Genomic DNA, 13743 nt, shown 5'->3' with positions numbered 1-13743 from the left:
TAAAGACTCAGCACAATTCTCATCTCTTTGGCTTTTATTAATATGGCAGAGTAGGACTGTCAGATGTCTTACATAAACCCTGTTCCAGTTGATGCTGGTGTGTGAAGGGGGTTTGCTTTGGAACCCTTTGAACTTAAGGGCAGAGATTGATGCATGAATTCAAGGGTCTTTCTCTAGTTCCTGGGGAAGTTGGGCACTCCTTTTTTCCTTTCTCTTAGAACTATCCAGTTATGCTTGGGAATGCGTCCATGTTTCCAAGAAGTTGCCATAGTTATAGTGCAGTTTGTTAGTATGAAAACCACAACACTAGCACAGTACATTTTGTTGAGAAGTAGGGTTACTTTTCGCCAGTTACAACTGGGTGGGGAATTACCCAGTTTTGGCTGGAGTTTAGCTCCAGTGCTATGGCTGATAGTGTCCTTGAGCCGTATCAAGGAGTCAGGAACACGTGAGCAGGAAGCACAGTGAGGGGAGGGTTTGGTGTTTTATGTGGAGGGGTTCATGAGACTAACATTTGGCCCTGGCTCTAAGGTTTGTTCTTGGTTGACCTTGGACCGTTTCTGTGTCTCAGGTTAATGAAGTTGTTAATAGTGCTTGTTCTTAAAGATCTTTTCCATTTGCATCCAGCAGAGGGTGGTATTCCTCCTGTTTTGCCTTGGCCCCAGTCTGAGAAGCCCAATTACTTAGTACCTTGAACTAGTCCCTGGTTGGAGCTAGATCCCATTCCTTAGATTTGAAGCTGGCCAGAGGTCTGCACACTGTTATTATTATTGTCATTGTTGTTGATATTATTATTGTTGTTATTATTATTATTATTATTATTATTATTATTATTATTATTATTATTATTTAACCTCACATCATCTTCTGGGTTGTGTACTAGTCTTCCATTTCCCAGACCAGGAAACTGTCAGGTCCCAAAGCAACTCAGGTCAGTTGGCTAACCATGGTACCTACCAGCATACCACAAAGCAGATGATGGCCCCCAGGATCACTCAGTACCTGTGGCTTCTCTTAGCTCCCCTCACCCTGCCTGCTACTCTGAACCTCTTCAGTCTATAGACTTCCCTTCCCCAGCTTCCTGCCTCCCATATAACCCAGTCATTTCAACCACAGGTTCCATTGTCATTCTTAGTCCTCCTTTCTTGTTCTCTGACCCCCAACCCCGAGGCCTGGTCCAATCTGCTGGCCATGTTTTTGGTCTGCTGCTTTCTCTCCCTGCTCTGGACTCTTGTAGTTACTTCTGGCTGTACTCTTCCTCACATCTACAATAAAAACCGTCTCCCCAACCATACCTTGTAGCAATCATGTCCTCATTTCAGCCTTGAGCCACACTGGGGAATTGAGAGGATCTGCCTAGGATTGTGTGCTTTCCAGTGGTCAAGTCAAGGCTGTCTCCTCTGCATCTGTAACTCACCCTGCAGGGTCTTTTCTCACGGACCCATCAGGCAGCCATTGTTTGTAAAGAGCATCTGTTGAGCAGAGAAGGTCCTTTACACATACACTGAGGAGACAAATCCTGAAATCTTATTAAAGTTCAGATGGAAGCCTCACTGTGTAGCTACATACAATCTCCTTTCTAATAAAGCTTTTCTTTTTGGTTTTGGGGTGAAATGTGACCCCAGGGAGAACAGCAATGGCCTCAAGTTGCAGACAGTGGAATCCACTCTAACTTCCTTAAGTGACAAATGGGAATTTTTAAAGGATATCAGGAAAATCTCAGAATCTCCAGAAGAGCCAGAGGAGAAAATTTGAAATGATGTATGTAACCATAAATAGTGCCCAGCCATGCTGTGGGGGCTTTTCCAATAAATAAATAAATAAATAAATAAATAAATAAATAAAACCACCACTTACACAGCATCTCAGTACTTGGGATTTTGGTCCTGTCCACCCCGATGGAAGTTAAGACTGACTGAGGCCTTCTGTGTGGAGGGGTCCAGCTGGACACATAGCTTGGCTCACATCTCCCTGTGGATCACTGTGATTTTCTCAATTTTATGGCAAAGGAATGCAGGCTGTGAGGCTTTAAGGTTTGCTCAGCTAAGCCTCTCTGGCTTCCAGGTTTGAGTGGTAAAGACTTCCAGCTGGAGCTAGGAGTTACCCTGAGTCATTAAAGGGCATTTTTTTTAAAGAGAGGAGAGGCACTGCTGGTTTCTCTTTTTAATCCTCTTAAATATAGTACTTTGGAAGGAACATATTAAGAGGAATATTAATTTCTTGTTTCATTTTGTTGGTGCTGGGGACTGAGGCTAGGTTGTTACTCCAACTAGGAAAGGGCCCTGCAACTGAGCAATTCCCAGCTCTTACATTTTTTTTCTCTTTACATTTGAGACAGCTTTGCTAAGTTGCCTAGGCAACTTAAACCTTAAACCTACTGTTCTCCTGCTTTGTCCCTCCAAATAGCAGGGTGTGCAGGCCTAGATCACTGGAGCCAGGCGCATTCTTATTTCATGTTTATTTTATTGTCTTAAGTTTCTGCTCCTTCTGACAAACCCTGAAGGAGAACATGTCCCACTCAGTGCTCTGTGGCATTTGCTTGATCTATAAACAAAACATTCCTGGACTTGGAAGATATTATATCATAGACTTACTCAGTCTTATCAAGTGATAAACCAGAAAATAGGCTCAAGGCAATTTATTTTTGTTCACAGTTATGTAGTAAAAGACACATTTAACAAATGTTGACTGAGTCTCTGTATTCCTGACACTAGGTGAAAGGTAGACAAGTTCCTAGTTGCCATGGAGCTTTGTGTAAACAAAAGGAACATTTACCAATCTTAAAGTCATTTGGAACAAAAATACCTTGAGACAGTTTTGTTTTCTTAAAAAATTAAAAATTAATTCTTTGAGAATTTTATACTTGTATACTATGACCTAGATTGTACTCACATCTCACGTCTCTTTTTCATATTCATCTGGAATCCCCACAGCACATCTGCATGTCTTTTCTTGTGTTTTTAAACAACCCACTAAGTCCAGTTAGTACTTTCCATACTTGTATGGATGTGTGGCTATCCACTGGAGTATGGGTAACTTAATAGTGCCCATACCTTCAAAGAATGATGGCTCTCCCTCCCTCAGTATCAATTGCCAATACTTCCTGGGGAATGGGTGGGGTCCCAGAACTCTCATAAGCTTCTCCTCAGTCTATTTTGTCGGAATTTTGGCTAGGTTAATTTTGTGTGGGTCTTGTGCAGATAACTACCCCTACTGTGAGTTCATGAATACAATAGTTATGTTGTGTCCTGGAGACAGCATTTCAAGTGTTCTTACCCATCCTCTGGTTCTTACGTTCTTTCTGCCTCCTCTTCATGGTATTCTTTGGGTATTGGCATAGATGTGGGAGTTTGGGGGCACTGATAAAGATGTCCCATTTAGAGCTGAGAACTCACAATGACTTATTCTCAGTACTTTGATCAAAACTACATTCACTGTTGTCTCCTGTAAAAAGATGGTGCTCTCTTAAGGCTGAATACACTCTAGATCCATGGGTATAAACAATGACTATTTAGAAGGAATTTTGACATTATGATGATTTAGCAAAATGAGAGTAGCTGATTCTAACCCAGGGACATTAGCCATTGGATTTTGGCCATGTTTACATTACCAGGAATGAAATTTCTTCCTGAAGAGAAGGCTTCAAATCCATTCAGAGAGTTGCAGGTTACTCCATAGTAAACAGGCCACTACTGCTTCAGTGATCTCATCTTTCCTGGCAGATCAGTATTATAGAAGGCAGAGTCCAATTCTATGTCTTTTCTTTCCAAGCAACTTCTATAGCACATTTTGTCTCTGTGAAAGCTAGCCATTAGGAAGGAAGTTTATAGGTTAGTATGAGATTGAGTTCTTGATGTTCTGCAGCCAAAGTGTACAGTATCTCCAACATTTGAGGTTTTAACATGTAGTTATAGCAAGCTGCCAAATAACCTGTGTTGTTTTAGAGCCCACTTGGGTATCCTTGACTAATAACTCAAAGAGAGATATAAGAAGTTTTTGTTAATTTAATTAAAAAATAACAATGGTAGCTAAACAGGAAAAAGTTTACCTTTGTTATTAAAAAGTGTGTGGAGAAAGAGGAACACTCCTCCATTGTTGGTGGGATTGCAAGCTGATACAACCACTCTGGAAATCAGTCTGGTAGTTCCACAGAAAATTGGACATAGCATTACCTGAGGACCCAGCTATACCACTCCTGAGCATACACCCAGAAGATGTTCCAACATATAACAAGGGCACATGCTCCACTATGTTCATAGCAGCCTTATTTACAATAGCCAGAAGCTGGAAAGAACCTAGATGTCCTTCAACAGAGGAATAGACACAGAAAATGTTGTACATTTACACAATGGAATATTACTCAGCTATTAAAAACAACAAATTCATGAAATTCTTAGGCAAATGGATGAAACTAGGAAATATCATCCTGAGTGAGGTAACCCAATCACAAAAGAACATACATCATATGCACTTACTGATAATTGGATATTAGCCCAAAAGCTCACAATATCCAAGATACAACTCACAGACCACATGAAGCTCATGAACATGGAAGACCAAAGTTTGGGTGCTTTGGTCCTTCTTAGAACAAGCAACAAAACACTCATGGGAGCAAATATGGAGACAAAGCATGGGACAGAAACTGAAGGAGAGGCTTTTCGGAGACTGCTCCACCTGGGTATCCATCCCATGTACAGTCACCAAAGACAGACGCTGAGCTGATGTGGATGCCAGGAAGTGCATGCTGACAGGAGCTTGATATAGTTGTCTTTTTAGAGGTTTGCCAGAACCTGAAATATACAGAGGTGGATGCTCACAGCTAACCATTGAGCTGATCATGGGGTTTCCAATGGAGAAGTTAGAAGACTGAAGGAGCTGAAAGGGTTTTCAGCCCCATGGGGAGAGCAACAATACCAACCAACAAGAGCTTCCAAGGTCTAAACCATCAGCCTGGGAGCACACAGGGAGGGACCCATGGCTCCAGCTGTATGTGTAGAGGAGGATGGCATTGTTGGGCATAGGTGGGAGAGGAAGTCCTTGGTCCAGTGAAGGCTGGATGCCCCAGTGTGTGGGGAATTCGTGGGTGGGGAGGTGGGAATGGGAGGGTGGGGACACATCCTCATAGAAGCAGAAGGAGGGGGGGATGGGATAGGGTTCCTGGGTGGGGGGAATGGGAAAAGGAGATCACATCTGAAATGTAAATAAAACATCCAATAAAAAATAAAAAATGCAAAAAAGTGCAAACTAGCCTTTTTTTCTATCAATTGTAACATTTAAGGAAAAAGTGCTGGTTAAGATGTGTGAAATTCCTCAATCTCATATACTCTTGATGTGAGCATAAGCCAGCCTTTGTGAAGAAGAGCATTTGCAATGGTCTCAAAACATTCCTACTGAGTATCTGCTTCTTAGATTATCTCTTAGAAAAGTATCTGTGGATTGAATATACATAGTGAGGACCCTAGTGTGGCTTGTTGTAAATACCCAAATTTAGAGATATCCTTGCATGACAGAAAATTCTGACACAAAAATCAACATATATAGATTCACTTTTATCTGTATAAAAGAAATCTGGGGTAGGCCTTTGAGCTGATGTGGAGAAAGCCTGCTTCCCTCTGTCCTTGGTACTGGCCCTCTTAGTGCGGCATGGTCAAGGTAGTTGCTGGAGGAGGTCCAGCCATCATGGTCACTTCGATATAACAGAAGAAGAGCACCTTAGGTCTTGACATTTGCACCTGCAGAAAGCTTCAAAAGAATGTTTTCAGCTGGGCATCCCCCTACAGCTGTGACAGAAAGAATGGAAGGATAAATACTACTGGGGAGGCCTACGGTTCTCTTTAAAATAAGTTCAGAAAATTATGTGTTCCTTTGTATGTTATCCTTGTACTTTGTAAATTATCCATGAAAAAAAAAACATTGCAGGTATATATGGATGTGAAGGATATAATTTCTAACACATTATACGTGTCAGCATATAAATAAAGCCATAGTATTTCACATTTAAAACCACATCCAACTGAACGCGACTACCTTGATATTACAGTTGCTAATGCTCTCCATCTCCCAAACTTTCAAACAGTTGGAAATTGTTTATTATTCCTTTTCTCCACTCTGGCCCCTGTAAAGATCTTTCTAATGTGCACTTTCTACTTGAAAGCTTACTGATCACCTTGTCACATAGCTCAGCCTTCTACAATATGTAGAAAGGTCAACTTTAACTTCATGTGGTTATAGACTAAAAGGCATTCTTCTTTCTTTTAATTATGATTATTGACACCAGGGTGGTTAGAACACAAAAGGACACACTGTGCATTTTGACAAACAGGGAACATGAAATGGAACCCCCAGTAAGGAGGAAGGGGGCTCTGAAAATAGATGTAAGTACCGGTGAGGGCTGTTAGTGCTGGAAAGAGCAGACAGTACAGTCCATTTCACTTCTGAATTCATTTTCATAGGTTTCTATAAAGAAACTTGATTCCTTAACTAAATAAATGGAAATTATTAGTTTTAAAGGAGCAGTTGTTAATTCCTAGACCTCTTATGGAGTAGATGTAAAAAAAAAATCATAGCAACGAGTACTGATTTTAAGATTGAAAGTTGACAAAACACCCTATCAATTTGGTTGTGCGGACTTGGAGAGGACTTTTACCCAGTTGCTGATGTCATCGCTGGCTACGAGGGACACTGACAGTTTGCTGGCCTTGAGCTCACCATCCTCACACCTCTGGCTCCTGAATGACAGGATTCAGCTTGTGTGACACCACCCTCGATTTTCCCAGTTATTCATACACTGCTCCATAGGGGGGAATCACTGTGCTCAGGCCGTCTCAAAGATTACAGAGTTCCATTCTCGTTGCTTGGCAGGAGAATGCCATGTTTGAAATGTATTCACTCAGTTATTGTTATTAAGATGGACTCAGAAATATTTATTCTTTGAGTTACAATTCAATACTATTCAATCCTACTGTATTTATTTTGATGTCCAGATTGCTCCAGGTTTGGTCACTGGATGCTCTCTTAGTTGGCTTCTGGGTCCTTGGACATACCCCATTGCCCCCACCACCTTTTTTTTTTTTTCTTATACACACCACAGTGTGCTACAGGTTCATACTGTAGGCTCTCTGTGCCAGATACCGGTTCCAAGGAGCCTGGTTTTCTTTGTTGGAGAATGCATTATAAAGCCACACAGAGCTTGATGGTTCTTTTCACATGTACTACTCCATCAGCTCAGCTGCTCACGGAGGGCATCTCTTCTATTCACTATTACCTTTTGTTTTACTTTTTATATAGTAATTTAACATGTTAAGCCGTATTCCTCTTATTTAAAAATGTGAGAATTTTATGTGTGAGTATTGTAATTACATCATTTCCATCTCTCTGCCCTTCCAACTCCTCCCTGTCTCAACTACCCTGTCTCAAATCGTTGACCTTTTGTTCCCTGACTATTATTGTTTTACACACATGTGAACAAGCGCACGCACGCGCGCACACACACACACACACACACACACACACACACCATCTAAGTCAATTTAGTGTTGTGCACATGTTGGGGATAGATAATCAATAAGGAAGCTAATCCCTGGAGAAGATTGACTCTTCCTCTGTCAGCAGCCATTAAGCTCTTCACCCAGTAGTGGGATCTTGTGAGACTTTCCCCATTCACATTGGCATGTTGACTTGTATGGTAATTCTGCAGGTCTTGCTTTTTTGTTTTGTTTGTTTTTGGTCTTAGCTTTGTGATATCTAAACGCAATATTCTAAGTGAAATTTCTAACATTTACTTATCTCAGAGGGAGGTGGCCTGTCAATTTTACTGGTCCAGTCTTGCCTTTTCTGTGTCTAAGGACTTCAAGAGGTTTTGCTGGGTGTGATGGGTTTTCATTGCAGGCCTGAGGAGAGAACAGGGATGGGTGAGGGAACAACTCAGTTTCTAAGTAAAGAGGAAGTACTTTTCTTTTCCTGGCGTCTGTGTTTGCTGTAGGACTCATATTCTGAATGGTTATTTCTTTCTTCTTCCTTTTGGTGTGTGTGTGTGTGTGTGTGTGTGTGTGTGTGTGTGTGTAGGCTAGAAGGCACCTGTAGTGACAACTCTGGAATTTTGGATTCTTTTAAAAAAAAAAAGGAAGAGAAATATGAGAATGCGCTTTTATTTTAGTCCCAGGTGTAGGGATGTGGGGCTGCTTCAGACTGTCCACAGCAGGTGACTATGATTTACCTTGTGCTCTAGCCTTTGCTAGCCACAGACAGTTTCTGTGATTGCATGATGTGTGGAATTCTGAGAACTTTTCAGAGGATATATAAATGCTAAAGCCCTGATAGGCAGTGTTGGTGGTTTGTTGATTATTCAGAGGGTTGATTGCAGTTTGTAGTAGTCATGGTCAAAGAAGAAACAAAAGGAAAGAAATTAGATTCAGGGATCTCGATTTCTTTCTCTCCCATCTTATCCTTCTTTCTTTCCTATCTAGTGATGGGGGTGTGTGAAATGGGGAGGGGTCAATACAGGATGTGAAAAAGAAGAATCTACAAAGTAGCAAAGATCAGCCTCAGGCACCTTCGGGGTTAATCCTCGGGAACTGTCTTAAGACACTATGACCAGCATAACTTGTAGAAGAAAGCATATGTACTACATAGAATGATTATTTTTTTTTCTGGGACCAGTAGATGAATTATAGTTTGGGGGTGAGTAAACACTTACATTGGGGTTAATGGTAATCTTTACATCCTGTAGCCCAGCATTTCCGGGAGGCACAGGCAAGCTCAGTGTGTTTGAACCAGATTCTTCTACACTATGAAGACAGGATGCTCCTCTTCCAATGACCATATGCTCAACCATATGGAGTGAGGGAAGAGAGCACATTTGAGGGGTCCAATTGGTTAGATTGGAAAAGAATGGGGGAACCTCTTTTGGGTCTCACCTTATGCAGCTTGGGTTCAGTTTTCACTTTGCTTGTCTGGACTGACATCTGGAGAAAGTGTCACTTTTGGGGAGAATTAAGGGTGACCCCAAGGCAGATGAGGCTCATGCTGGGTTATGGTTGCTACTTCTATGCTATCTGGCCAAGGTCAAATAGGAAAGGGTGGTGTGCAGAGAAGAGATGGCATAGAAAGGATCACAGAGGCAAGGCTGTGAGGCTTGGAGGATACATCTGAGTGTGCTGGGAGCACTCCTGATTTACTGATTCCCTTGCGGGCATCAAGGACATCAAAGGCATCAGGACAGACCCTTCTATCCCCTTCCAGGAAGAAGCCTGGATGGCAGAGAGCTAGCTTGGAGACCCTCATCATAAGCCAGACAGAGTAGATAACTGAGACTCAGTAGGCCCTCAAGGCCATAGAGAAGAGGAGAACCTTTCTCAATAGACACCCAGAGGCCAGAACCTGTATTAGATGTGCTTTTTCTACCATATTACCATACCAGTCTTCTTTCTCAGAACCCAAAATAGTGAGTCTAGCCAACAGCATCTAGTGGAGTTGAGACAGTTGCAAGTAAAATCCCTGAGATACTGTTGATTAGGGAATTAAAATTTCTCCCAGTGAGTCTCCAGATTCAAACAGTGGTTGGCATAAAGAAGGCATTTGGTCATGTTTGAGTGAATGAACCACAGGGAGAAGGGTAAGGACAGGGTCAGAAACCTAGTTCAGGGGTTAGATTTAGGGAGAAAGGGCTTGGCACTCACTATGCTCTCTTCCTTTTGATGGCTTTCTAGACCTTTATCCAAAGTCCCACTTCTCTTCATGGTACAAAACCAATGTCCCCTTGGATATCCATGAACACAGATGGATCTGTGGTGTGGAGGATCTCGATGGTGAATGTATGGGAGTGATGGCTGCAGGCTCAGGGTGAAGAGTGTCTCATACCTGCTCAACTTTCACCGAGGCTTTTGCCTGCTTGTCTCACAGCTCAAATAATGCAACAGGTATTCATTTTGAATTAAACAAAGGAGACTCCATCTGAGATTTCTTTGCTAGACTTTGGCATCTATTGGTTGGGATTGGTTTTACTTTTTTTCTACCAGAATGTGGTCTAGAGCAATGGTCAGGCTGTGATCTCTAGGGTCAGTGTCTGCATTTAAACTCCAGATCCCATGCTTGCTAAGGGTGTAACTTCTGGAAAAAAATCAGAGATTTTAAAACTTAAGTATTTTATTTAATATTCATGCACGCGTCTAATGTGTTTATATCCAACTTACCACCCTTTCCCCTCCAGTTCTCTGTATTTTACCACTCTTTACCCCCAATTTCATGTTCTCTCTCGTTTTCACTCTTTCCTTTCTCCTTTCATCACTCACTCCCTCTTTCCCTCCTTTCCTCTCATCCTCTGTTCCCTCATCTCTCCCTTCCAACTTCCTTCCCTTCCTTCTTCTCCCCCACTCTGTTTTTTGAGGCAAGGTCTCATGTATCTTAGGCTAGCTTCAAACTCAGCCTTTCGTCTAGGATAAGCCCGTGCTTCTGCTTTTCCTACTTCTACCTCTGGAGGACTGAGATTATAGGCGTGCCTCACTACACTTGGTTTATGTGGTGCTGGGCTAGCTGTTGGGTCATGCTGTGGCTTTGTGCGTGCTAGACAGATGCTCTACCAGCAAAGCCACATCTCAGCCCTTATTCATCTGTGCTCTATTGACCTGTTTTCTCTCCTTCCCAACCTGCTGTTAACTCATGCAAAATTTTTTAATTCAAATAGATTTTCTACTTCTAGGTTTGCTTGGTTCCTTTTCACAGATTGTTCTATGTTGAAATTCTTTATCTTTTCAATTATTTTATTTACATGAGCATACTAAGACCATCTCTTTGAGTCTTTACCCATAAATTCAATTTATGAATTGTCTTTGAATATGTTTTTATTGGATATTTTATTTACATTTCAGATGTTATTCCCTTTCCCCATTTCCCCCTGACACCCAGAAACTCCCTATTCCATCCCTCCTCCTTCTGCTTCTATGAGGATTTGGCCCCCACCCACCCACCCACTCCCACCTCCTTACCCAAGAATTCCCCCACACAGAGGCATCTAGCCTTCACAGAACCAAGGACTTCCTCTCCTACCTATACAGCTGGAGCTATGGGGCCCTCTCTATGTGCTCCCAGGCTGGTAGTTTAGACCCTGGGAGCTCTGGTTGGTTGGTATTGTTGCTCTCCCCATGGGGTCACAATCTCCTTCAGCTCCTTCAGTCTTCTCTCTAACTTCTCCATTGGGAATCCCATGATCTGTTTAATGGCTAGTTGTGAGCATCTGCCTCTGTATATGTCAGGCTTTGGCAGACCTCTAAAAAGACAACTATATCAGGCTCCTGTCAGCATGTGCTTCCTGGCATCCACATCAGCATCTGTCTTTGGTGACTGCACATGGGATGGATACCCAGGTGAAGCAGTCTCCGGATAGCCCCTCCTTCAGTTTCTGTCCCATGGTTTGTCTCCATATTTGCTCCCATGAGTATTTTGCTACTCCTTCTAAGAAGGACAGAAGCACCCACACTTTGGTCTTCCTTCTTCATGAGCTGCATGATATTGGTACAGAGACAGTCAGAAAGATCAATTGAAGACCCAGAAATGAACCACACACCTATGGTTACTTTATCTTTGACAAAGGAGCTAAAACTGACCAGTGGTAAAACAACAGCATTTTCAACAAACGGTGCTGGTTCAATTGGAGGTCAGCATGTAGAAGAATGCAAATTGATCCATTCCTATCTCCCTGTACAAAGCTCAAGTCTGAGTGGATAATGAACATTCACATAAAACCAGATACAGTGAAACTAATAGAAGAGAAGGTGGGGAAGGGCCCCAAATACTTGGGCACCGGGGAAAAGTTCCTGAACTTTGGCTTTGAACAATGGCTTATGCTCTAAGAGCAAGAATTGACAAATGGGACCTCATAATATTGCAAAGGTTTTTTTTTTTAATTTGTTTTTTGTCTATTTAAACATTTTCTCATGGGACAGTTTTTCTTTCTTTCTTTCTTTCTTTCTTTCTTTCTTTCTTTTTTTAAATCAGCTGCCCCATGTTGAGGCATCCCTTCCCCCTGAGGGACCACCACATGAAGGTATAGTATAGAATAGAGTTTATTAAGGGCATGGAGAGGGGAGTTAAAAGGGTAGTACAGGCAGAGAAAGGGAGAGAGAGAGAGAGAGAGAGAGAGAGAGAGAGAGAGAGGAGTAGAGGAGTAGAGGCTGACCATGAGCCATGAGCTCATGGAGAGAGAGGGGAAAGGGAATGGGAGAGGGGGGAAGGGAAAGCAAGAGAGTTCATGTGACAGTTTTGATCAGGTGCTAAATGTAGAGGTGGCAGAAGCTGCATGACGTTACTGTTACCTTCCTCCAAAAGGGATTGCATTTTCTTCTGAAAGGACCAGCGAATCTCAACATTGCCACAGCCTGATTTTATTCCTTATTTGAGCTTGTCTAGTTGAAGGTTGTCTTTACTTCCAATGCATATCCTTTATTCTGAGGTAGTTCCTGGCTGCTTTTGTCTAGCATATGCTAATTAGGTCCCAGTAGTCAAGGTTGAGAAAACGGAGACCACTGCCTGATCCTTCCTGATGATGCCTACTGCCACCAGTAGTGGGACTACTACCAGAAGAAGCAGAGGCTTCCAGTAGTTGCTGCCAGAAGTTAAAGCCTAGCGTGATAGCTCTCCAGGTGCTTAAAGTCTTAAGGCTCTGACCACTAAAGCCTGAAGTAATCTGGCTTGTGGATTTTTCTGTGGTCTCACATTATTCAAGATTTCAAAAACTGGCCAGTATCTTACCATTTTGTGTTTTAGGGAGTAAACTTTCATCTGGTGGGAACTCTATACCATATGAATCCATGAGAGCTTTCAGTTCTACCTTTAAAGACCCGGCACTGTCTTTCCAGATTGCACTGTCTCAGCACATGGTGTGTTTCTTGTAGAAATCTGGGACATACCAAGAGAGTCTTAAGCTTCATCCATCTGTCTTTGTTTGTTTGTTTGTTTCTTTCTTTCTTTCTTTCTTTCTTTCTTTCTTTCTTTCTTTCTTTCTTTCCTATCTATGTATCATGTATATATGTATTTATCTATAATGTATGTATCAATTATCTTTTTTCTTTCTTTCATCTAAGCCTATCTATCTATCTATCTATCTATCATCTATCTATCTATCTATCTATTTATCATTTACCTACCTATTGTCTATCTACCTACATCTGTATATACATATTATACATTGTCTTGAAATCAAGTAATGCCTTGTACCACATGGCTCAATTTTCTCAGTTCTACAATAAATTCTGGTTCTCTTTACAGATCAACATATATGCTCTATCTTCTTTAAATGACAGCTATTAGTATGTTCTTTCCACATATATAGTAATTTTGACATTGATGTAATGTCTCAGAAGTTCACATTTTCCACTGTTACGAATGGCAAAAACAATGAACACATATGCCATTGAGAATTTTCCAGTGGTTAACAACAGCTAATATTTGAAAGTTACTGTACAGAGTTATTTTCAATGTGTAAAATCACTTAAAGGACACAACAAATCTGCAAGAAAATCACCACTTAAAGTTATTTGCCTCTAGAAAACCACCCCAGACCATGCAAACCCAGAGGTGAAATGTGTGAGAGATTAGCCTCAAATAAGGCAGGATGACATTTGACCTGTTCTTACAGATTGTAGGTGATTAACTTTGTACAGGCAATTTGATGTGTTTGAAGCACATTGTATTTGTTAAATGCTGCTAGCTAAACTAGTAGACAAATCTCTCCATTTTGGTGCCTTACTA

Source organism: Arvicanthis niloticus, chromosome 5, assembly GCF_011762505.2.
Source record: "Arvicanthis niloticus isolate mArvNil1 chromosome 5, mArvNil1.pat.X, whole genome shotgun sequence".
NCBI classification, from domain to species: domain Eukaryota; kingdom Metazoa; phylum Chordata; class Mammalia; order Rodentia; family Muridae; genus Arvicanthis; species Arvicanthis niloticus.
This window is presented reverse-complemented; position numbering follows the sequence as displayed.